General features: G+C 43.3%; 1 long non-coding RNA gene across 7 annotated transcripts in view; it reads right to left on the bottom strand.

Moving 5' to 3' along the window:
• Nucleotides 1-17,098, bottom strand: part of LOC117359550 — a 449,501-nt gene extending 432,403 nt beyond the window's left edge. For 4 of the 7 annotated variants that reach the window (XR_004539260.1, XR_004539261.1, XR_004539263.1 and 1 more), the window contains exon 1: nt 16,677-17,098. This is a non-coding gene — a long non-coding RNA (uncharacterized LOC117359550). Of the gene's footprint in view, nt 1-16,082; nt 16,348-16,676 lie in introns of those variants that run through there. The other 3 variants (XR_004539262.1, XR_004539257.1, XR_004539259.1) reach the window with 3 other exon arrangements.
• Between the last annotated feature and the right edge of the window lie 9,436 nt (nt 17,099-26,534).

Raw genomic sequence — 26,534 nt, 5'->3', positions numbered from 1 at the left:
AATATAAGCCTATTGCTCACATTATATCTTGCTGGATATAGAGTGAGCATGTCCAGACGTACATTCAGGGCAGGTTGCATAACGTCCATGGAAATGATGCAGTCTGGGCATGTTTGTACATGGGCTTGATGGATGCTGCCTGAAAAGGCAATATAAAAGCAGTTCATATACAGGGACAATCTTTATTACGTGTCTGTCAGTTTGGGTGTATTTTGATGCTTACTACCCAGTCTAAACTGAAGACCCTCCACGTCCAATGAACACACAAAATGTTGTAATTAGTCTATGTTAGTAACTTAATTAGAAAGCTGGCTGACTATGGACACTACAAGAAGATGTACTGGACACTGAATACAAATGAAAATCAGCAGGAAAACACTTTTAGCCATGGCGAACTATCACAGCATATCAGAAACTTTGTGCATTAAAACTTGTTATAGTCAATTAAAGATATCATCATGTTTCTCAAAATTCCTACATGATACAGTCAATGGGAAATTATATTTGTGTATTTTTTGTTTGTTTTTTAATAATCTTTATTCATTTTAAAATAATTTCAATAAGTGAAGAATTATATATGTGTTTATTTTGAAGGGATCAACAGTTTGTTTTAAGGAAGCAAAACTTTTGGAAAAATTTGTTGTCCAGTGGCATTGTACCAGGTCATAGAACAGACTCAAAAAACAGGTAGATGTCAGGTAACATTTTATTTATTGCGAGGAATTGATCGAAACATTATAACTGAGGCAACTTAAATATTAATAGCTAAAACACTGGCCACCGTCGGTATACACTGATCTCCCAAGTCCAAATAATTAACATTGCCTGTTCCTATGGTTGATTAATCAAATTGATCCTATTTTGAATCACTGCATTGCACAAGGCTGAAAAGACAAGCCGCACTGAAGGAGGTTTTTCATGCTGATGAGGTTTCCCATCCAGTTGTAATCCACCACCTCGGTCTCAGGGGGAGCTCTAAGGCTTTTCCTTCTCTTGTTTTGATACTACGGTATTCTATGACCCGATAGCATACTTTACATTCCACTTCATCATGAATTTAACATATGCTTGTTGCACACCTCTAGTTCTATTTTGTAGACATGATCATGTGGTTCACAGTTAGCAGCTTGTTTGCTTAGTAGAAAAGTTCTTGATTATTCACATTGTTATTTTCTATATTCTTGTGTGTGTTGTTCTATCTTGCATAAGAACATGAGCATTGTCATACTGGATAGAACAAAGGTGGTCTAGTAACCCAATCCTGTCTCCAACAGTGGCAAATCCAGGTCTCAAGTACCTGACAAGATCCAAAAAAAGATTTTTGCTGCATAGGAATAAGCAGATTTTCTCAAATCCAGATTAAGAATGGCTTACGGACTTGCCTTTGCATTCTCCTTGCTTCCCCAACACCACAAAAGCCAGACCCGCAAGCTTTCCCTCCCCCCCCCCCTATGTGAATTCTGATGTCAGAGAGGAAGTTCCGGGCCAGCCAACTGCTGCCTGGCTGGGCCAGAACTTCCTCTCCGAAGTCAGAATTGACGTTGAAGGGGGGGGAGGCTTGTGGGCCCGGCACAGGCCTGGCTTTTGCAGCGTCGGAAAAGCAGGGAGAAATTGGCGGCGGTGGCTTGGGGGGCAGGAAAAGAAGAAGAAAAAGTTGGACTCATGGAGGGACAGAGAGATGTTGGTTGGGGAATGGAATGAGGTCTGGAGGAGAGGAATAGGAAGGAAGGAAAATAAATATTAGATGCACAATCAGAAGGAAGTGTAACCAGAGACTCATGAAATCACCAGACAACAAAGGTAGGAAAAATGATTTTATTTTCAATTTAGTGATCAAAATGTGTCCTTTTTGAGAAATTATATCTGCTGTCTACTGTACATCTTGCACTGTTGTCCCCTTTTACTAAACTGCAATAGCGGTTTTTAACGCAGGGAGCCTAGGAGCGTTGGGAGCAGTGCAGGGCATTCAGCGAAGCTCCCTGTGCTATCGCGGTTTAGTAAAAGGGGAGGGGGTTTATTTGTCTATTTTTGTATAGTTGTTACTGAGGTGACTGCATATTTTAAAGTCATCTGCCTTGACCTCTTTGAAAATAAACCCCGAATATAAATTATAATTAACATTTTCTTTGCATAATTTGTGTTTTGTGTTTTTTTAAATTTTATTGTTGGTAGATCATATTGATTTGGTCATTTTTTAAAATCTTTATTGATTTTATAAGCATATAAAAAGTGCAAACAGTATGCATTCACAGATTCAATAAACAGCACTTACATACTTGCAAATTACTGAAACAAATTGCCCATCCCTTCCCCTCCCACCCTCCCTTCCTGGATGTGTGTGCAAATAAGACTTAGGGCTCCTTTTACGGTTTTAGCGCATGCAGCTTTTTAGCGTGCATTAAACCCGCGCTACGTGGCTAGAACTAACGGCAGCTCAATGCTGGCGTTAGCGTCTAGTGTAGCTGGCAATTTAGCATGTGCTATTACGTGCGTTAAATCGCTAACATGGCTTCGTAAAAGGAGCCCTTAATCTAATGAATTACGAATCATTAATTTGTTTAACAAAGGACTCTAATGAACACCAAATTTCTTTAAAGTTTTTACTTTTTCCAGATTGTTCCGCTAACATTCTTTCATAACGGTAGTATAAGCAAAATGTTTCCCACCAAAAGGTAAAATTTAAACAGTCCCAATTTTTCCAATTTCTAGTGATCAATTGGACTATTAGGTTTTAACAATGTCCCAAATAGAATTACATCATAGGACAATGGAATATTGACACCTAAAACAAAATAATTTTGCTCCAAATTGACTTCTAGAAGTTAAGTATCAACAGACAATAAAATACAAGGTGGTCCAATGTCCCTACTTCAAGATGACAGTGCCAGCATCTATTAGATTTTGTACTATCCAATTTTTGCAATCGAACTGGAATCCAAAATCTTCTATATAACAGAAAAAACAAAGTTTGCCTCATAGATGCTGAAGCTGTTCAACTCATCCATCGGGTCCAAATCCATGACTATTGAATAGCAGAAATATTCTGTTGTGTTGCTATGCTCCAAATATCTCTTAAGCTTGCTTTTGGTGTTTTCAAAAGATATTCACATATTAATTTATACCATTTGGCGGCCTGATGACCCTGAAAATCCATTTGGAAACATATGGCTGGCAGACTGTGTTGACTTCCCAAAGTACGCCATTCAGGGAACCCTTTCTGAATGGCTTGTTTTAATTGCATCCATTTATAACCTTGAGTTTTTGAAATATTAAATGATTGCTGTATTTGAATTAAAGAGGCCAAATTATCATCCGTAATGACATCATTCAAGGTTCGAATGCCTGCCTTTAGCCAATGTTTCCATAGGATCTTATAATGATCTTGGAATTCAACCATAAGGATTGACATTTCATTTTATGAATCAGGATTGAAATTAAACGACCTATAAATTTTAACGTAATCCAGGTTGAATGAAAAATAATATTGTCCTTATAAATTCTAGGAAGCCTGATACTCAAGATATGTTTTAAATGATGTGGGGCCATAAAATGATTTTCAAGAATAAGCCAATCCGGTAGATTCTCTATGAGTTCAGGAAGGATCCAGTATATATCTTGACGCAAGATAAAAGCTTAATATCTATAAAAATATAGAACATTTTCCCCTCCCATCTATTTAGACTTTGTAATGACACTAAGGCTATTCTAGGATTTTTGCCAAGCCAAAGAAATATTGAAAGAATCCCATTTAGTTTTTTGTAAAAAGATGATTGAAAATAAATTGGTAACATACTCATTTGGTAACAAACTACAGGCGAAATCATCGTTTTGATAGTTTGGACTCTCCCCCACTAAGATGCAGTGGATTCCATTGCTGACACATTTCTTTGACCTTCGACAATAAGGATCTTTCATTTACCAACATGGTATCTTCCAGTGTTTTTTGTATCATTACACCTAAATATTTTATACCCTCTTCCTTCCAGAGAAACGGAAATGGATCAAATATTCCCTTTACACAATGAAGATTCAATGGAGTCTCTGATTTACTCAAATTTATCTTGTACCCATAAAATTTTCCAAAATGTTCTATCAATTGTAATAAATGGGGATAGTTAATTCAGGATTCACTAGATGAAACAATATATCATTTGCATAAGTCGAAACTTTATAGCTTTGACCTGCACATGTTATTCCTTGTATCTCCTCTGCCTGCTGAATAGCTAACAACAAGGGTTCCAAAACAATATCAAAGAGCAGAGGAGCTAATGGACATTCCTGCCGAACTCCCTTCTCTAAACAAAATCGCTCAGAGAATGTATTATTTATATATAGTCTTGCTGAGGGGGAACTATACAAGGCTTGAATCATCTGAATAAATCCAGAACCCTTCCCAAACCAATCTATTGTTTGGTACATAAAAGTCCATTCTACATTTTAAAAGTAGCTTGCAAGCCAAAAAAGTGTGGGCACCCCTGGTTTAGAGGGTAAAATTGCTAAGCTAAGTCTTGATGGGTGGAATAATTTCTTCAATGATCCTGTTTTATGTGCTTGTATAACAGAAGAGGGGAATGACTTCCTTGCAGAAACAATTGATATCTCAGGAAATACACATACTGTACATCAGAATACTTACAGGAAGTAGCAGCAAATGCTATAATAAAATGTGAACAAAAATTAAAATGTCTAGTACACAGTCTAGTCACAGTGCTGCAAATGTATCCAAGATGAGAAGAAATTTAGAAAAGCATTAAGGCCCTGATTCTCCAAAAGTGCGTCCTACAGCTGTCTAATCAGCCAATCGGGATGCACGTTTGTTTTTTTTAAATGCTCCCCAGGCAGGCCTGAAGGCGCCTCCGGGAGCCTAGGGAGACCCGCAAGATGCCTAAGCTCGCCTACAGGCCTTAGGCGAACTTAGGCGGCCCTACGCGTCTCCCTAGTAAAGGAAGAGACGCTTAAAATGTAGGCCAGCAAAATGCTGGTCTACATTGTAAGTAGACGCGGCCGCTATACTGATCGCGGCAAGGGATCTCCCTGCTGCAATAAAGTATAGCGGCCGCGGCCGCCTGTCCCATCACCGACAGGAGGATGCCTAACTCCTCCTATCGGAACCCCGAACCCCGGAACCCCCTCCCCCCCAAACTCGTAATCGCCGACAGGAGGATGCCCAACTCCTCCTGTCGGAACCCCGGAACCCCCTCCCCCCCAAACTCATAATCGCCGACAGGAGGATGCCCAACTCCTCCTGTCGGAACCCCGGAACCCCCTCCCCCCCAAACTCATAATCGCCGACAGGAGGATGCCCAACTCCTCCTGTCGGAACCCCGGACCCCCTCCCCCCCCAAACTGGTAATCGCCGACAGGAGGATGCCCAACTCCTCCTGTCGGAACCCTGGAACCCCCTCCCCCCCCAAACTCGTAATCGCCGACAGGAGGATACCCAACTCCTCCTGCCGGAAAGCCCAACGAGCCCCCGCCCCAACTAATCTCCCTCCCCCAATTAACCTTTCAATGTTGGTCAGCTGGACGGGTCTTGCTGCCGTCCAGCCGACGGGTCTGCCTCGTGGAAATGAGACGGCACGCCCCTTCCCGGCCCATCCCCGCTAAATCTAAGGCCTGATTGGCCCAGGCTGTAGAAGCCTGGACCAATCAGGCCTTAGGCATAGCGGGTCCGACCATCCCCACTAATCCTAAGACCTGATTGGCCTAGGTGCCTAGCCTGGGCCAATCAGGCCTTAGATTTAGCGGGGATGGGCCGGGAAGGGGCGTGCCGTCTCATTTCCACGAGGCAGACCCGTCGGCTGGACGGCAGCAAGACCCGTCCAGCTGACCAACATTGAAAGGTTAGTTGGGGGAGGGAGATTAGTTGGGGCAGGGGGTCGTTGGGCTTTCCGTCAGGAGGAGTTGGGCATCCTCCTGTCGGCGATTACGAGTTTGGGGGGGAGGGGGTTCCGACAGGAGGAGTTGGGCATCCTCCTGTCAGCGATTACGAGTTTGGGGGGGGGGGGGGGTTCCGGGGTTCCGACAGGAGGAGTTGGGCATCCTCCTGTCGGCGATTACAAGTTTGGGGGGGAGGGGGTTCCGGGGTTCCGACAGGAGGAGTTGGGCATCCTCCTGTCGGCGATTACGAGTTTGGGGGGGGAGGGGGGTCCGGGGTTCCGACAGGAGGAGTTGGGCATCCTCCTGTCGGCAATTACGAGTTTGGGGGGGGAGGGGGGTCCGGGGTTCCGACAGGAGGAGTTGGGCATCCTCCTGTCGGCGATTACGAGTTTGGGGGGGAGGGGGCTCGGGGTTCTGACAGGAGGAGTTAGGCATTCTCCTGTCGGTGATGGGACAGGCGGCCGCAACAACCGCGGCCGCTATACATATTGCAGCAGGGAGATCCCTTGCTGCCATAAGTATAGCGGCCGCGTCTAATTTAACCCGATTCTCTAAAGACGCCGGTTACAGAATCGGCGTTTAGTATAGGACGTCTCTCCCGGGCGGCCTGCCTGGGGAGCATTTTTTTTTTTTTTAAACGTGCATCCCGATTGGCTGATTAGACAGCTGTAGGACGTCTACAGCTGCCTAAAATCGGGACGCACTTTTGGAGAATCAGGGCCTAAGAGAATACCAAGCTAATAACATATGGTTGCAATGCTCATTTGTTGCACCTCCTAACTAAAGAATTCAGTGTCCCAGAAATAAAGACTAACTCCCTCTTCTACGAAACTGTGCTAGCAGTTTTTAGCACAGAGAGCCACACTGAATGGCCCGCGCTGCTCCCAACGCTCATGGAGTTCCTGAGTGTCAGGAGAAGCGCGGGCCATTCAGCACAGCTCTGTGCGCTAAAAACTGCTAGTGCAGTTTCATAGAAGAGGGGGTAATGTTGAAATTGCTATATACTTCCATATCAATCATTTTGCAGCAGCAGCTCTAAAATGAATGAGTGTAACCAAGCTAAAGCTCCCACAAAATTTTCGATGGACCTCTGTAGCAGACTGTTTTGAGCAGTACATCAAGAACTGGCCTATTATGACAGTTTGTGAACAAAATCGAGAAAAAATAGATGGCACTATTACGGCCAAAATCCTCAACATTGGGCTTAGAAGAAATGTTGAAGATCTGCTGAGAATCCCGATACTCATTTCTGAAGCTTTAAACAAAATACAAAAAATAGCTATTTTATTGCTTATGCTATTAAAATTTGGAAGGAACTGAGTGAGTGCTTTATAACAGAACTACACAATGATAGAATTAAATTACAAGCATTAAAAATATTAATGGACAAACACATTCTCTAGCTAGAGAACAACACAAGGATGGTTAACCAAGGGGTAGAGATAGGGACAGAGTCCAAGCCCACAGGGACTGGGACAAACTTTGTCCCCCTGTAATTCTCTAAAATCTTGAGACAAGAATCAACATGTAAAAACTTAACACATCTTAGACAATTGGCAACTGACTTCAATGATAAAAAAAAAACAAAAAAAAAAAAACACTGCAAAAGCTGCTTTTGGATTACAATGTACTACTGTTAAATGACATTTGTGTCTTGTCTGCCATCTGCAACGTCCTTCCATCATGTGCCTAGCTGCTCAAGCACATTATGGAAATTGTGCACCATTAAAGCCTACTTTGATATTTCATCTTTTAAATTATTGGTGCAATCAGTTTTAAGTCACTTGGACTACTGCAATTGTTTACTTTGCTGTTATTCAAAAAAATCTTCATAGATTATGTATCATCCAGAATGCATCTGTTTGATTTTTAATTGGAAGAAGTCCAATCATGATACCCCTTGTGAACTACATTGGCTGCCTGTTGAGGCTTGAGTGAAATTCAAGTTTGGAGTCATCTGTTTTAAGTTGTTATCAGGTCAAGTACCCAACTATCTTGTAGACTCATTCACTTTTGCAAATTTTATGTGTTCCCAAAGTACACATGCCCTATTTGGTTCCATCAATTAAAGGTTGCCAGTATAAGAAATATCATTAGCGTCTTTACTCGTACCAAGCAGCACTATGGGATAAGGATCTTAAATCTATTACATTGATCTTCAGTTCTTATCAACATTTTAGGAAAGAAGTTGAAAACTTTTTTGTTTATTAGATTTTGGGGTAATTAATGTATTTCATCTAATTGTACAATAATTCTTTTTTGTAAACCACATTGAACTTAACAGTATTGTGGTATAGAAATGGATTTTTATGTTTTATGTTACTGTTACTACAATAGATTCATCCATCGTTACTAGCATCAAGGAACATTTTCAACATTTAACAGACATCAATCCTGTTCATCCACTACACAGTTTAGGTTCTCTTCTACACCAGTGTCTTGAAAGACAATCCAATTACCTTCACAGATGATGTAAAAAAATATAGGCAACCGAATCCTTGGGAAGGCTGTCTCAAAACCAAATTGAAATAGAAGGCTCTATTTGTGATTTATAAACAGTTCTACAGAATATTGTTCCTTTTTATAAGAACATAAGAATTGTCATACTGGGACAGATTGAAGGTCCACCAAGCCCAGTATCCTGTTTCCCAACAGTGGCCAACCCAGGTCCCAAGGAGCAAAACAGATTTTATGCTGCTTATCCTAAGAATAAGCAGTGGATTTAAATATAAAATCGTAAGTGTTTGAGGGTTGTGCAAATGAGGACAGAGTCCACAGGGACGAGGGACAAACTTTGTCCCTGTGTCATTATCTATCTCCAGCTCATTTTCTTGCCAATATTGTCTATATCTGGTACCAGAGTCAAACCTTAAGTGCTGAAGAGGAGTTAGCTATGACATGAGAATTCAGGACTCCATGCCAACTATAATAAGCTTCAGAGCTAAGGGAGAACTATTCAAGAAATATATGTTTGCCAATGACGTTTTAAAGAAAGTCATATCAGTAAACTGGTGGAGGTCACTTATTAAGCACTTGGATTTAGAGACTGGTGAAGTAATGATTTAACTTTTAATAGCAATAGTTTCTTCTGCTGATATAGAAATAATATTCTCTTCCTTTGAATTTATTCATTCCAAATTGAGAGATTGTTTGGGACCCGATAAAGCAGGAAAGCTTGTTTTTCTTTTCCAGATTATGAACAAACAAGAAGATGAAGATCAGTGAGCTACAGAAGACAGTATTTAAGTTTTTCATGTGTAGTACACCTGGCTTGTTTGTTTTTTTTTAAAAAAAAAATACCGTATATACACGAATATAAGTCGAGACACCCTTTTCCCCAAAAAGGAAGAAAAAAAAAATTTAAAAAAAAATGGTTGACTCGAATATAAGTCGGGCAGCTTAATATTCAAATGTCCTGCCCCTTCAGGCTCTGCACCCAACACCCTTCCCTCTCTCCCCTGTCAAGCATTGCACCAGCTCCCTTCCTTCCCCCTCCCCTGTCAGGCATTGCACCAGCCCACTTCCTTCCTTCCCCCCTCCCCTGTCAGACTCTGAACCCAGCACCCTTCCTTCCTTTCCCCATCAGATTCTGCACCCTCTCTCCCCCTCCCAGTCTCTGCCCCCGTCCTAGCCTCATACGGTACCTCATCTTGGCGAATACACAGGAGCCAGTAAGGATGCCTCTCATTACCGAGCAGCAGCGCCAAATCGCGCTCCTGCTCATGTCGCTCAGCAGTTGAAGGAACTCGCGGCAGCCAGTTAGCAGTAGGGCAGGAACTTGGAAAGTTCGCTCCGGCCCGCTGCACCTCCATTGCAGATCGCCATGAGGCTAGGGTAGGGAGGGAGGCGGGGGCCTTAAAAAAAAATTATGGGAGGGAGCATTGACCCGAATATTTTATCATCTTTAGCAAACAGATGATCTAAATCCCATAAAACCAAATCACAAAAAACCTTGATGCCGGCATCCATGGGTCCTGGAGGAACCCACTTGGAACCTGTCCTAAAAATGGAACAATCTTGAACATGATCTTGTTGAGAAAAATAAAGTTTAACCTGTAAATTCCTAGTTATTCTTGCAATATCTCGCATAGCTGTAAAACAATCACTTTTAGAAGTAAGAACAAAGGATAAACCTTTATTTAAAACTTCAAGTTGAGTTGCAGTGAAAGGGATTTCCGAAATGTTCATTACTAATGTATCTTCTGATTGTGTGAGGGGTATTGGGACAATTATAATCTTGTACTGTCTCTCAATTGTGTAATCATGATTGCTGCGGCGATGTACACCCCTTGCTCCTCCGCCTAAAAAAGTAGGTGATCTTGTTTGGTTGCGGGCCCCTCCAGATTCACTGACTTAGTATTCCTTCCACAGATGAAAGGAGTTATCATTTGAAGTTTACATTTTTTCAGTTTTTTATTTAATTTTGTTTTGGGTTTTTTTTTTACATTTTGAGGTTTTGGAAATTTCCAGTGATTTGTTTTTGAATTTTTTCTGGGCAATATTTTTCATGCTAGCCATGAAAATTTGGCAGCGACTGCTACGATTCCAGAATGGGGCAACGTTTCTAACTTGTAGCCTATGGCATACCAGGTGTGTTTAATAAAATTGAGTGAATATGGCGGAACTGTTTTCTTACTCTTTGTGACTCTGTACAGCGCTGTGTGTGTCTGGTAGTGCTATAGAAATAATTAATAGTAGTAGTAGTAGTAGTAGTATCATGGGAGTTGTTTATCTCACGATGGCTCAGCGTTCTTTCCTCTCAGGCAACACTCGGTGAACATCATGTAATTTGCCTCAGCAGCTGCGTGAATTATTTGTTTGTTAGAAGAGAATACTTTTTTTAAAACCTATATGTGAAGTTGAGAAAATATAAAATCCTATATGAATATTTTTCTCCATACATATGCATTCCCTTTGCTAAACAGGGAATACATATGCAGATTTTAGTCCTGCCCAAGCCCTACCTAAACCACATTCACTTGAAATTTCTATATAATATAGATCACATGTAAATAGCTTCTTCCTGAAACTGGTAGATACATCTGTGTGTGAAACATACATACATGTACATTCCAGTGTTTCTACACACAAATTGTGCATAAAGGTTCTAAAATGACCCTTCGGGGGGAGGGGAATTTATCAAGCAAAATGAGGGCTTAATGCACTTAAGGGAATTAGTGCATGCTAAACTCAAAACCCCATTTTATACCTGTGGAGGGGCATAATCGAAAGGGACATCAAAGTCCGTTTGCATCCAACTCGCAAGTCGTCCAAAGTAAAAAGCAGCCTAGGACATATTTTTGAAAAATACGTCCAAAATTTTTTTTCTTTCGAAAATCGTCTAACTATACGTCCTGCCGATCTGATCGTCCAAGTCGCTAAATCATCCATCTTTATATCACATTTCCGTCCAACTCAAAAACGCCTAGAACAAGCCTTGTTGGATGTGGGAGGGGTCTGCAAAGTGATGGACTGAACACCCAGATATGCCACCTAAATAGTGGGGTACCTTACAGGGCACTACTGTGAACTTCACAAAAAGGGTGCCATGGCTTCTCCTCCCTACAGCTCCCTTATAGGTCACGGTGAGCCCCCCAAATCACTTCCAGAATCCCCTAGACCCACTTATCTATCACCCCAATAGCCCTTATGGCTGCAGGAGCCACTTATATGCCAGTACAAAAGGGTTTTGGGGTGTATAGGGGAGTGCACATGTTTCAGTATCAATGTAGTGATTACAGGGGCTTATGGGCATGGGTCCTCCTCGCCATGAGTCCCTAACACATCCCCAAGATGGCTTAAGCCGCCTCTGTGCTGGACGACTAGGCTTTCCTATGCCAGGCGGCCAGGTGATGATGGTCTGGAGGCTGAATTTTAAAGGTGTGATTCATATTTTTATGGGGGGGGGGGGTCGGTGATCACTGGGGTAGTGTGTGGGTGATCTGTTTTATGTGTTTGCAGTGCTTATCTAGTGACTTTAGGTGGGCTTTTGTGACTTAGACCATGTTTTACATGGTCTAAGTCACAACGTCCAAGTTCCGTCGATCATCGGCTGTATAACTTTCGGTTATACATGCTGTATGACTAAGTCTAAGCCGGCCCACGTCCCATCCAACTCCTGCCCTCGACACTCCTCCCGAAACACCCCATTTAGCTTTGGTCGTTCAGCGGCACTATGTAGGCCTAGGTCGTTTAGAAATATGTCCAAAACCCGTTTTTATTATCGGCACTTGGACTTAGGCCGGTTTTTGGACGTTTTTCCCTTTCAATTATGAGCCCCATAGGCTTTTAGGCCCAGATTCTATAAATGGCGCTGGAAATTAGGTGCCTAGATCAGTATGCCTCGTTTAATTTTTTTAAATTGGCTCAATCAGCACTGATAATTGAAAACATCAATAATTGAAAGTCAATTTTAAAAAGCATTAAAAATTTTTATTTGACAGTAGGCATCTATACCAAGGTTCCTACCACCACGTAGGCACGATAAGGGGTGGATTTGAGGCAGAGTTTGGGTGTGGATTGATTTAGGCGCTAGTAGGTGCCTACCCACTCATTTAGGCCAAGAAAACCCTGGCCTAAAAGGGCAGTGCACCTAGCAGATGATTGATAACCATGGCGCTCTTGATAAATTCCCCCTTTAGTGTTCCACTGAAAGTTAGTGTTTACTGAACCAGCTGCAGCATCACCTTCTTATGAAATTTAAGTGCTTTAGTCAGCATGCATTGTATACCCATCAATTCTTGGGAGAGCCGAGTTAGCTCAATAAACATAAAATAGTTAAAATAACCAGAAAACAGAATATTATGACATTTTGGCTGTCCATTAATCAGGAATACAATATAATTGCAGGGTTTTGTTTCAGGTAAATGTTAAAGGCAACAAACAGATTCTGTGTCAAAATATGTCAGTAATTGAATGGCTATTAACTCTATTGAATATCACAACCTAACTTGTAACTCTCCTATACTGGGTAGAGATGTTCAAACAGCAAAACATTTCTATTCATTTTGGTTTTTCCCCCACACTGAGGTAAAGTTCTAACATACATTTAAAAAGTTTTAACGCATGCTAATCATGGGTTAACTTGCACTTACTTAATTTAGCACGCACTATTGTTTAAGGAGCATTAACCAACCAAATGCACACTTACAAATGCAAATCCCTACCATAGTAGGAAATCTCCTCTCAGGCTGTTTCAAAATGAAAGCCTGAGAAAAAGTGTCAACTCTTCCAACTGGAACAAACAAAAGGCCACAGGAAGCATAATTTTCCTAGGCAATTGTCTACTCTTTCCCCAAGGTCAAAGTACATGCAGGTATCACCAACACATACATTTCTACCAACAGAAAAATAATGGCAGGCTTAGGGTAGAGATTGGTTGAGGATGTGAGAATGCACATACCAACCCCGAAAATAAGCCCTAGCATGATTTTTGGGGTAGGTCTTAATATAAATCCTACCCCGAAAATAAGCCCTAGTTGAAGTGCTGGATTCGCGGTAGCAGCGCTTTCCCGCACACCTCCCCCCAACCTGCTGACCCTTCCATCTCTCTCTCTCCCATCCAAACCCTGCTGACTACGAGACCGAAATACCTTGTTTCAAACAGCAGCGTCGAAAGCAATCTAGTCAGGCTGCTTCGCGGCCTTCTCCCGTCGGGGCGTTCCATGTGCTGCGTTGCTGATGACATCATCAGTGATGCGGCACAGGAATGCCCCAACGGGATAAGGCCATGAAGCAGCCTGTCTAGATTGCTTCCGTCGCTGCCATTTGAAACAAGGTATTTCGGTCTCGCGGTCAGCGAGGTTAGGATGGGAGGGAGAGATGGAAGGGTCAGCAGGAGGGTGGGATAGAAAGATGCTACACGGGGGGATGGGAGGAAGGGAGGGAAAGGTGAAAGACACAAAGCTAGCACCTGTGAAGGAGCAGAAGGGCACACATCAGAACAATTTGCCTCGTGAACAGTCAGGCAGAAGAGGTGTAGCAGGAGATAATAAAGGGAAAGCAATGAGGAGATGTGAAGTGAACATGTAATAGTATAGAACACTGAGTACCCCGAAAATAAGACCTTGTGTGTTTTTGGGGCCCAAAATTAATATAAGACAGTGTCTTATTTTTGGTGAAACATAGAAGTTCTGCATTTTCAAAAGCTATATAGAAAATAACCACAGGTGAAAATCTCTGCAGGTATTTTTCCCTGCGCTATTTTCCAATGCACCCCCCAAATTTTACTCTGCCCCTTGTGTTTTCAAAATTGTCTTTTGAATGCTACAGTAATTGTGACTGCTACGTAAGATTTGACCCTGGTCTGTGCCTATTTTTCTAATAAGCATAATAATGATTTTATGACACAAGCCTTCAAAACCACATAATTCTTTTCTGCAATCCACAAAATGGCCTCATGTGGTCCCCAAAGCTCCTGTTATTCCACAGTACCCCCCTTTGGTCATTTCTTGTATTGGTCCAGATTGTATTACAGTCAGCCAAGAATCCAGTTTCTCCAGGATTTACACCAGAAGTCTTACATACCAGAGAAGATTTCAGGTGTAAATTCTGGAGGAAAAAAATCCTTACTGGAAAAGGCCCTACCACAGTCTTCTCTTAAACTGCATACCTGAAGGCATTATAACCAATTCCATTATATTAATAATTAGAGCAGCAAACAGAAGGTCAAAAAAGCTTAAAGAAGATTGTTCCTCCATGTTCTAGGAGGTTTGCATCTAACTTCCTTTCTACCCAGCAAAATGCAAAATAAAAATTAAACATGCCTAGAAGGATAAACATTATAGTCTGTGATGCAAAGATTCAGTTCAAGTGTTTTTAGTAGTAAGTTCAAGACAAGGTACTTTCAGGAACAGGAGGTATGGAACAGTGCAACTTCAAATTTTAAATGTTAAATAGTGCATGATTATAATTATCTATGCAGTTCTAGTCTATATGCTCAACACTGTACAGCAAAAAATAAGATTTATGTTCTTCATATCATAAACTGACCAACACAATATTCAGATTTAAACACTTGAAAGTTAGAAATGCTTTTCTAGGATAGAAAGAAATGCTACAAGCCAAATAAGTTCTGTATTTGACCGTTTCCATGCATCAGGAACTTTGCAGAACTGAGGTTAAGTGTGTACACTACCCTTACCCAACACTGTATACTGGTTGTATCTTTTAGGTATTTCTCTCAGCGCACTTCTAAAAGCACAGCAAAGTGCATCAATCTCTCCAACTGCAGATCACATAAAATAGGCCAAAACCTTTAAACAATAAAAGCATATGGGAAAAGTTATACCTTGGCATATCCCAAGAGTTTGGGGCATTTATACGAAGTACAGTGGGGCCTCAATTGGTAAATTGTTCCATTTTTCTTTCATGTCACTCTACCATGCTGATTAAAAAATCAAAGCACTTAATTATATATACATATATATATTATTATTTTTTAAACCACCATTAATATAGCAGTTGCAAGTCTGAATATCTTAAATAAAACAGGAAAACCAAAGTAAAAGGAATAATGTTGCACTGTCAAATATATCTTAAAGAACAAAGGCAGTTATCCATATTTTCTGTGCTCATAATTTTCACATTTGGTCTCAAAGTAATAAAATATAGATAGATAAAGTCAGAAACTGCAAGATGAAATTATTGTATTATGTATTCACTAAATCTTTGGTACAAAGAGAACTTATTTTCTTAAACAAAAAACAGGCATTTTTTAATGTAACACTATTTGGGAACTGACAAGCACTAATAATTTATTAACCTCACTCAGAAGTTATAAAGAAGTATTTCACAGTTTCATATTAGGGTGTTGAATGCAGTTGTCTCGCTGCTATGAGGACATTACTTTCCCTCCCTCCAAAGTAAGCATAATTTTAAAAAATATTTCGTGTTTATAGCTTTTTAAAAAATAAAATTGTTTACAATCCGAAGTCTACTTAAGACTTTTATGTAACCTAATTTATATAAATTTCTCATACAGCCTTTAAAAAGCACCTCTCCTTAATCGTGCTTTATTGATATGATTACTAATATTCTAAAAAAATATTTCTAAAATTTATTCTAAAACCAAAACATTTTTCACATTCACAGTCATGTTACAAATACATTAGTAAAGCCAGCAAGTGTTAAGTTGCGAGGGAGGGGGTGGCAAAGTAGTGTTTTACAATACACTTTCACATATGCATATAAAAATTGCTGACCTCTCGGAGATTCGTTCAAAGACGATAAAGTGTTCCAGAAACTTAAGATATTCTTGCCAAGAGAAAACGCAAAACTCTGACCTGCACCAGCTGGATGGAAAAGTAAAACCGATCTTTTCGCTCTTTTAGGCAAAAAAACGAAAAACGCTAAAAGCAGACCTGTGGAGTCTCAGGCCCCGACCGAACCCTGCCCTCTGCCAGCAATCCAGACACCCAGCACCTTTCGCAGCAGCTAGGGTTATACCATTCCAAAATAAGATGGTAAAGAAGGTTGTGCTAAAAAATATATATATATATCGTAGCGAAGTCAAAACATTACGAAATCTTTCCTTGCACACACACCCCCCCCCCCCCCCCTCCCCCGGTTCCATTACGAAAATGTCTGCACCATGTTTCAGTCCATTTTGAGCTATAGGACCGCAAACATTTCTCTTACATTTTTAAGTATAACACAATGTCCCAAATAGATTTGAAACAGTTCATCAAACGCAGAGTTTCCCTTTATTTGTACATAGTATTTTTTTATTCTTACTTTTTGTCTCACAAAACCCACTTTAGTTTTTTAAACACTTAGTGGAAACCTGCTGCACTCACCGTGGGAAAGAGCTGCGTGGAGTTAAAAAGTGTGTAACTTTCTGCCCTGCTCCATTTCAGGTTTTGCCTAGAGTTGTCCAAGAGCCAGGGGGTGAAAGGGGCGGGGGAGGGAGGGGAGCCGAGACCTGGCCCCCCTTCCTTTCCTGATCTGTCACTGTGCAGCGGGCGGTCACTGCTCTTTGCTGAAGTTGTAAGAACAGGGGGGGGGGGCGGGATAGGAAAATGCAGTGCTTTCTGTTCAGCCGAGTGAACTAAAATGAAAATCAACACCCCCACCCTTTTCTGAATTATCAGAGGGCTAGATAGAACCTTGGGTTGCTCGCCTTCCACTTTAAGGAGCTCGGAAGGAGGAGGTACTGAGCAGAACTAAAGTCAGGGCAAGGAGACTGCGCACAATGCGAGCTCCTGGAAACTTCTTCCCTCTTTTTTCCCTCCTGCTAGAGCTCAGCTCTGGGCTCAGGAATGTTGAGGGAGGGGTGCAAAGAGGCCCACCGACCCAGTCTCCCTCATTCAATTACCTTGCGGCCCTTTTCTGGTGACCTAAGGTTACACAGCAGAAGTGTGCAGGGAGAAACACACTGGCTTATGAAAAATTGTGGAACAGAAAAGTATTTTAAACATTTAGGCACCTCCCCCATCCCGCAAATTCTCAAGCCTGGAAATAACTTTTTAAATAATTACCGTTAAAACACGTACTGTGGTGTGAATTCAGGCAGAGAATGTTTTTTGAGCTGGCAAATATGTCTTAGAAAATCACTATCAAATTTCCTTTGCACAAAGCTATCATACAGTATAACTGTCACCAGAGACAAGCTGCAGATCCAACAATACATGTTTTAGAATTATTGTATAGTTGACACGCTCATACGTAGTTAAATGTACAAATTGATAAGTAATGCAAAATAAATACATTTATTTCTCTCAAATTTAGCCTTAACTCACCTTTTCAGACTCACGAAATTCATTAGTGATATAGGTTTTTGGTGCCAGACAAAATAGTTTATTCATTTCAATGTAATCTTTGGAAAGCAGAGTTTACTTATGATCTCCCTAATCAACACTGCAAAGCCTCCCAAGAAAGTTAAACAAAGAAAAATATACAGCAAGCACTCATGGAGCCCTTTTACTAAAGCTTCATCATGTACTAGGATCTGCAAAGAACCTCTGCTTAATGGATTATACCACAGTTTTCAGAGTAGAGGGCTACAAATAATGACAGGCTAGAATAGGTAAAGGGCTAATCCAAAATGCCTCTCTTACAATGACATCTACTGACTGGACAAAGAAACAGCATTCAAAGTAACTCAAGAGGGAACTGAAGAATTCTCAAGATTAAGGCCCCCTTTTATCAAAGCATGGTAGAGCTTTTTACTGTGGGCCGGCAAGGTAAATGCTCTGATGCTCAGGAATTTAATGAGTGTCAGAGTATTTAAGTTGCTGGCATTAGCAACAAGGTAAGCCAGCTTACCCCAGAAGCCACCTCTCTGCAAGTCCTGCCTATGCGGGAACAGGAAGTCACTATAGAGAGGCAGCTTCCGGGGCAGGCCGGCGGCAGCAGGCTTACCTTGTTGCTGATGCCAACTGCCCGGGAAGGAGGTAGGTGGAGGAGTCGGGAGAGTCAGCTAAATCTAGACAGACTCCCCAATATTTGAAAAACTGTCTGGGCACCTGGACAGTCCTTGAAAAAGAGGCCATGTCCAGATTTTCCTGGGCGTCTGGTAACCTTATCAGATTATAAATACACAGAAGAAAATTAATACACAAATATCATATTTTTCTTCAATACTTACACACAATGCATAAGCTAAGGATGAATTCATTACATAGCACATATATCAACAGGCTGAATACGAACACCAGCTAGAAACAGAAATGTCTTGGTAGAAATATGAAAAAAAATCAACATCATCCAAAAATCAGAAAGAAATTAATTAGTTTAGCTTTATGGTGAGGATGCAACATATTTTCACTAAAGAAAAACCTGTCACTAAAGAAAAACCTGTCAAGTGGTTTTATAATAATGTTTTATTTTTTGCACCTAATCACAGCTCTGCACAACCCACTCTAATACACATGTAGCTGAATACCAATGCCATCCCTAGATTTTATATAAACAAACCTACAAGCAAAATGTGGTGTAGGCAATGATGTGACAGTTACAGCAGTATAATCTCAACCTCACATACCAAGCATGGCTCTGAAGTAGAGAGCTACATGGGAACGGGTGCAACGGGAATCCCGCAAAGTCCAAGGGGATCTCCTCTAGGTCCTCAGGGATCCTGCGGGGTTGGTACCTTCTTCCGGCATCATGTCCTATGTAGCCGCACTTGCATGCTCTTTTCAGGCCAATGGCAGCATTCTTTCGCTCCTCCACGTTACTGACAGTTGACCTGGAAACCTTCCCTCTGATGAGATTTGCACAGTTAGAGGGAAGCCCTCCCTCTGACACAAAACATGTCAGAAGGAAGGCTTCCGGGTCAGCTGCGGTAGTGTGGAGGAGCAAAGGAATGCTGTTGTTGGCCTGAAGAGAAAGGCCGGTAAGACAGCACAGGCTCGGAGTGGGTGGGAAGGGAGGGAAAGAGATATTGCATGTGTTGGGAGGAGATGTGGGGAGGGAGGGAAGAGATACTGCATGGGCTAGGCCACAGTCAGTAACCTGCAACTCTTCTCTCATGGCCCTCCAGATGTACTGAAGTACCTGGTGGTCCAGTGGGAGTATCCTTAGTAGGAGTGCAGCCCTTTCACTCCTGCCTCCTCGCTGCTCCCTTCTAAAATGTCTGCCACGACCTTTGCAAGTACTACAAGAAATGCCACAAGCACCCGTAAAAGGTTGTGGCAGCCAATTTAGAAGGGAGCAGCAAGGAAGCAAGAGCAAAAGAGCCGTACTCCTACCACAAAGACCCCCGCTGGACCACCAGGTACCTTGGTAGGCCCAGGAGGGTGCAACCCAAATATGGCAAAGTGGAGGGGAGCAGAAGCATTGTAGGGTTGAGCTGCCATGAGAGGCCCATGTTCCTTCCCCCAAGATTCCCCCCCCCCGGCTGGATCCTTGGGGGGGAAGAAAAATCATGGGTTAGGAGAAAAAAGGGTCGGGACCTGGAGAGGGGAGAGATAGCTTTGGCTATGGGTTGGGGGGAGGGATGAGAGGTTCAGAGAAAGATGGGAGAAAAGCTAGACCATGGGGAAGGACGAGAGTGAGAGACATGGGATATCTCAAATCCCCTTCTCTACCCATTGCGGCTCTTTGTAAATCTTGGGAGAATTGATGGACATGTGGGGGAGAGGAGGGAGAAATATTGGATGTTGTGGTAGAGAGAGAAGGGTGGGACAGATGGAAAGGGATGCAAGTGGGAGGAATGTTGGACATGGTGGAGGGAATGAATGGAGAAATGCGGCATGGTGCTGTAGAGGGGTGATAGAAGAAGAAAGGTTGAATATGGGGCTGGTGGGGAGGGGAAAAAGATACTGCCCAAGTGTTGGGGTTGAGAGAGGGAGAAATGTTAGACGTGGCTGTAGAGGGGGTGAGAGAGATGCACCCTGGATCCCTCTCTCTCTTGCTCTATTTTTCTACTCCCTTTGCAGCAAGGAAGGGAAAGAGAGGGAGACACACATGGGAGTAGAGGAGAGAGGAAGAAATGCTCTGCAGGAGTAGGGAGGGGGAAAAGAGGGAGAATGGTCCAGGGTAGAAGTGAGTGAGGATGCTGTACAATGGGAGGGAGAAGGGAAGAGAGAAATGCTAGATCAAGGTAGGAGGATCGGACAAAATCTTGAAGAAGATTTTGCAGAAGACAGGAGAAACTGGAACCAACTTGATGGAAAAATAAATCTCCAGACAACAAAGGTAAAAAAAAATAATAATAATTTCTTGACTGAAATATGGTCTTTGAGAAATGTATAAAGCAGATGTCTTTGTATTGTGTTCAACAGAAAAGGAAATGCATTTCTGGTTTTATTTCTCCAGGGTTGAAGTATTTGCCATTCTTTTAATATATTAAGGGGAAACGACCCGCAAAGGAAGAGGCGGGACCATGGAATAAAGGGAGTGCTAAAAGAGGACAAAGCAATCGCCGACAAATTGAACACATTTTTTGCGTCTGTATGTATCGAAGAGGATATACACAGCATACCGGAACCCATCAGGCTATATGCTGGAAACAAAGACGGCAAACTGACAGGGTTGATAGTCTAGAAGAGGTATGCAGACAGATCGATAGGCTTAAGAGTGATAAATCCCCGGGACCGGATGGCATCCATCCAAGAGTCATCAAGGAACTGAAAGGGACTATAGCTGAACTGCTTCAACTAATAGCCAATCTGTCGATCAAATCGGGAAAGATTCCGGAAGACTGGAAGGTGGCAAATGTTACGCTGATCTTCAAAAAAGGTTCGAGGGGAGATCCGGGAAACTACAGACCGGTGAGTCTGACCTTGGTACCGGGAAAGATGGTAGAGGCGCTGATAAAGGACCGCATCATTGATCACCTTGACGGACACGGTCTGATGAGGACCAGCCAGCATGGTTTCAGCAAAGGCAGAACTTGTTTGATGAACTTGCTGCACTTCTTCGAGGGAGTAAACAGGCAGATAGACAAGGGCGACCCGGTCGACATTGTATATCTGGATTTTCAGAAGGTGTTCAACAAGGTTCCACATGAACGACTACTTCGGAAAATTGCGAGCTATGGAATTGAGGGTGAAATACTCACGTGGATTAAAAACTGGCTGGAGCATAGGAAACAAAGAGTGGGGGTAAATGGATAATACTCGGACTGGAAGTGCATCACCAATGGGGTGCACAGGGCTCGGTGCTTGGACCCGTGCTCTTCAACATCTATATAAACGATCTGGACATTGCTAAGACGAGTGAGGTGATTAAATTTGCAGACAATACGAAGTTATTCAGAGTAGTGAAGACACAGGGGGATTGCGAAGATCTTCAACGTGACATAATCAAGCTCGAGAAATGGGCATCGACATGGCAAATGAGGTTCAACGTGGATAAGTGTAAAATGATGCATGTCGGTAACAAAAATCTGATGCACGAATACAGGATGTCCGGGGCGGTACTTGGAAAGACCTCTCATGAAAGAGATTGGGAGTTCTGATCAACAAGTTGATTAAGCCGTCCGCGCAATGCGTGGCGGCGGTGGCAAAAAGAACGAACAGAATGCTAGGAATGATAAAGAAGGGGATCACGAACAGATCGGAGAAGGTTATCATGCTGCTGTACCGGGCCATGGTGTGCCCTCACCTGGAGTACTGCGTCCAGCACTGGTCACCATACATGAAGAAGGACACGGTACTACTCGAAAGGGTCCAGAGAAGTGTGACTAAAATGGTTAAGGGGCTGGAGGAGTTGCCATACAGTGAGAGATTGGAGAAACTGGGCCTCTTCTCCCTTGAAAAGAGGAGACTGAGAGGGGACATGATCGAAACATTCAAAATATTGAAGGGAATAGATTTAGCAGATAAAGACAGATTGTTCACTCTCTCCAAGGTAGGGAGAATGAGAGGGCACTGTCTAAAGTTGAAAGGGCATTTGGTGGGCTACAAGCTTGTACCATTTTTGGGTCTGTCCCTGAGGTATGTCGGCTCGCACCTTGAAGCTTGCTAAGCTCCCGAGAGGCCTTTCTACCCCTGCCAAGATGGTGACTCAGACACCTCCTGCCCGAGCGCTGCTTAGCTCGACGATTACACTACAGGCTGAGACGATTGAGGAGCTAAAGAAACACCTCACTGCTTTCCTTGACGACATACTCAACTCCAGTCCACTGTGGACGGCATCAAGGACACCTTGGAAGGGCAGACTACCCGGCTCCAATTGCTGGAGGAGCAGGTATCTGCACAGGAGGACCGTACTGTGGCATTGGAAGCAGGTGTCCAGACCCTGGAGGAGAAATATCGGCGGCTGGAAGATCGGGCCGAGGATTTAGAAAATCGCAGACACCGCAATAATATGAGGTAGAGGAGAGAGGAAGAAATGCTCTGCAAGAGTGGGGAGGGGGAAAAGAGGGAGAATGGTCCAGGGTAGAAGTGAGTGAGGATGCTGTCTGAATCCCTCACTGATGCCAATTTGAGGTCGCTTGTCTCCACCTGGCTGCCCAAGAAGCTGGATATGGACACTGACGGAACTCCCTTGTTAGTCGAAAGGGTGAACAGGCTGGGGGCATGCCACGAAGGAGACAGACGGCCAAGACCCTTTATTGTCCGTATATTCAACTATGCCAAAAAAAATCAGCTGCTGACCCGCTACAAAGCTAAAGGGACCATGTCCTACAAGGGCAAGCAACTTCTGGTGTTCCAGGACTTTTCATAAAAACATAAGCAGTGCCTCTGCTAGGTCAGACCAGAGGTCCATCATGCCCAGTAGTCCGCTCACGTGGCGGCCCAGAACCTGTATGTAATCCTCTATCTATACCCTTCTAACCCCTTTTCCTTCAGAAAATTGTCCAATCCCTTCTTGAACTCCAATACCATACCCTGTCCTATCACGCCCTCTGGAAGCACATTCCAGGTGTCCACCACCCATTGGGTGAAGAAGAACTTCCTAGCATTGGTTCTGAATCTGTCCCCTTTTAATTTTTCCGAATGCCCTCTAGTTCTTATAGTTTTCGAAAGTTTGAAGAATCTGTCCCTCTCCACATTCTGTTCGTGTTTCAGAGCAGTGACGTGCAATGGCGCCCTATTGCACTCAACTAAACCAGCGCCAGATCCAGTTTGCTTTGCAGTACCCTGCGAAGATTTGGGTGCACCACGAGAACCAGGCACTTTATTTTAACACCCTGGCGGATATTTGTTATTTCCTGGAGCTGGGCCTAGCTGGGGGGTCCGTTCTCCAGTCTGTTTTGATTTGAGGTGCTGTGGTGGCTTTTTTTTTTCTTAGTAGTTATGGTTAATTTGACTATGGCCACTTTTAGGTTCAAACAATTTTTATTGATGCAAACACAGCAAATACAACACCAGCGCACCCCAAAGGTGCACAGTACAAATAATAATGCATCATATACAATAATAGAACCAGCATCTAATATAATAAAAGCCTACGCCGTGCATGCGCACTCTGACCTGCGTGCCCCAGTTTTCCATGCGCTGTAGGTCCCCGCAGGTAGGAGTGCACTTGGCGGATGTCGGCTTTGGGCAGCGCGGAGGCTGTCTGCCGTGGTGGCTGTCAGCAGCTGCAGGCCGCAGCAGCTGTCGGCATCTGCAGACCGTGGCGGCTTTCGGCACCTGCAGACCACGGCGGCTTGAGGCAGCTGCAGGCCGCGGCGGCTTGAGACGGCTGTCGGCGGAGGGCAGACACGAGGTAAGGGGTGCTGCTGGACAGGGGAAGAGACGGGGGTAGAAAAAGGAAGGGAGATGGACGGAGGAGCAGGAAAGAGGTGCTAGGGGGAAGAAAAAGGAAGGGAGGCCTACTGCTGGACGGGGGAGCAGGAAAGAGGTGCTGATGGACAGAGGAGAGATTAAAAAAGGGAGAAGGGCTGCTGCTGGATAAGGGGAGCAGTGAAGGGGTGGTGATGGACACAGGGAAGGTAAAAGGAAGGGAGAATGGGTGGACAGCTGAGGAAAAGAAAGACAGAAAGAAAGACAGAAATACAGAAGGAGAGGAGAAGAAGGAGAGAGAGAGAGAAAGAAATAAAGACAGACACACACATATATTCTAGCACCCATTAATGTAACGGGCTATAAGACTAGTATACAATAAAAGAGTAACATCAACCAAACTCCCTCCCCTTCCTTCTCTACATAGGGCATTAATGAGGGTGGAAAGGTATTCCAAAGCCCTGTACTCTTATGAACCCCCAAAATGTCACACCACTCCTTCCCCCCACCTGAGCCACTTATCCTATCTTTGACTAATTGCCAGAACCTTCAATACACCCCATTTCCCCTCCTCAAACCCTCCCTCTCCTCTCCCCCAATGATACTCTCCACCCCGCCCCACCAGTACTTACCATTACTCTCCCAACTAACTAACAAATTAGGACACCCATCTTAAAACCACACTGCAACCCTTAGGATGTAAGACTTGTAGATAAGGCTCCCATATATTCAAAAACAACATCTTTCATTTCCTAGACCCTCCAACATCTCGCGCCTCCCAAATGACCAACTGTGCAATTGGTTCCACCAATGGCAATATGCCGGAGGGTCCGGAACCGTCCAGCACTGAAGAATACATTTCCTGGCCAGTAAACTCATCTTCCTACACAAAGCTCAATGCCCCCTAGATAAATGACCAAAAGCCTCTGGCAAATCCATGACAAAGTTGTCCGGGGTACTGCGTAAGACTCTCCCAATTAACTCTGACATATAAGAGATTATATGCCTCCAGAAGCACTGAATAATGGGGCAGAACCAAAAGGCATGTCACAAAGTATGACCCCCCATCCCACATTTATGACATAGTGGTGTAGGAAGACCTCCACTATAAAACATCTGTGTACGAGTGTAATAAGCACTTAAGGTCACCCTATAATACGTTTCCCGCAACCAAGCACACGGGGTCACCCCAGGCGTCGCCCTCAAAGTATGGGCTACATCCCAATGTCCCAGATTAATCTGCAATTCCTTTTCCCATTTACCCTTGATGCTCTGGTAGTACCTGGCAGGTTATAAATCTTGCAAACTAGCATAAATGCTAGAGACTGTAAGAGACGCCCCCTCCTCTCGAGCAAGCAACTTCCACAGCCAGGCCCCTAAGTGCAAACTCAATTGTGCTCTGTCGAGGGATCTCACATAGTGTTTTACTTGATGACATGCAAACTGCACTCCCCAGGTCTCCCCCACCTTAGCTAGTAAATCTGCACATGTCAACAGCTCCCCATCATCCCCCAAAATATGTCCTAAACTTGTAACTCCTTTCGCTGTCCAGGACAGATATTCTCTTGATTCCTTTCCCGGAGGAAAGGCCGGGTTTCCCTGCAAGGGCAAGAGATCAGTGACCGTTGGATCTCCTCCCAAGGCATGCACAAACCAACACCAAGTCGCTTGCAATGCGCTAAATAATACACTGGATCTGTTAGAAGGGGGCAGCGCCCTCCGAGAACTATGCAGTAATGCAAATACATCACAGAGAGCAAAAAACTCAAGTTCCATCAGAAGAGGGGTATAATTGCTAGTCATATTCACCCAATCTCCCAAATGACGAAGCAGACGCTCATAATTATAAATCCGCACATCCGGTAATCCTAATCCTCCCCTATGCCAATTCCCCAACAACTGAGACACCTTCAATTTAGGTTTCTTAGCCGCCCAACAAAAACGAGTAACCCCTTTATAAAGAATGTGTAAATCTTTCTTTAGCAAGCACAATGGCAGAGTCTGCAAAACATACAGCCATTTGGGAAATATGAACAACTTAACCAAACAAATGCGCCCCATCAGAGAAAGGGGCAATGCCCTCCATATCTCCAGCAAGAGCTCCGTCTGTTGCTGAAGCTTATCCACATTAAGACGATACAAGCGGGGAACCTGCATAGTCATCAAAGTCCCCAAATACACAAACTGCCCAGGCGCCCATGTCAATGGAAATCCATTCCCCCATAGGGCCTGAACCGCCGCAGAGGATGCTAACACCTCTGATTTATCCACATTTAAGCGAAACCCTGCATATTCACCATATTCTTTTATCAAGTCCAGTAAGGCTGTCAAAGAAGGCAAAGGATCTGTAAAATGTACCAAGGCGAATGGAAAAAGCCATCGATATCAAAAGCCCTCTCTGCGTAGATAGGTGGTCACTGCTTGCAAATCCCTCCACTTTCGCAAGGTTATAGCCGCGGCATCTTGATAAATGTCCACCTGCAAATTATTCTATTTATAATCCTTCTGCTTCCACGCTACATGAAATATTTCCTCCTT

Source organism: Geotrypetes seraphini, chromosome 4 (genome assembly GCF_902459505.1).
Source record: "Geotrypetes seraphini chromosome 4, aGeoSer1.1, whole genome shotgun sequence".
Classification (NCBI taxonomy): domain Eukaryota; kingdom Metazoa; phylum Chordata; class Amphibia; order Gymnophiona; family Dermophiidae; genus Geotrypetes; species Geotrypetes seraphini.
Note: the sequence above shows the minus strand (reverse complement) of the source record. Positions and strands in the feature narration are given on the sequence as shown.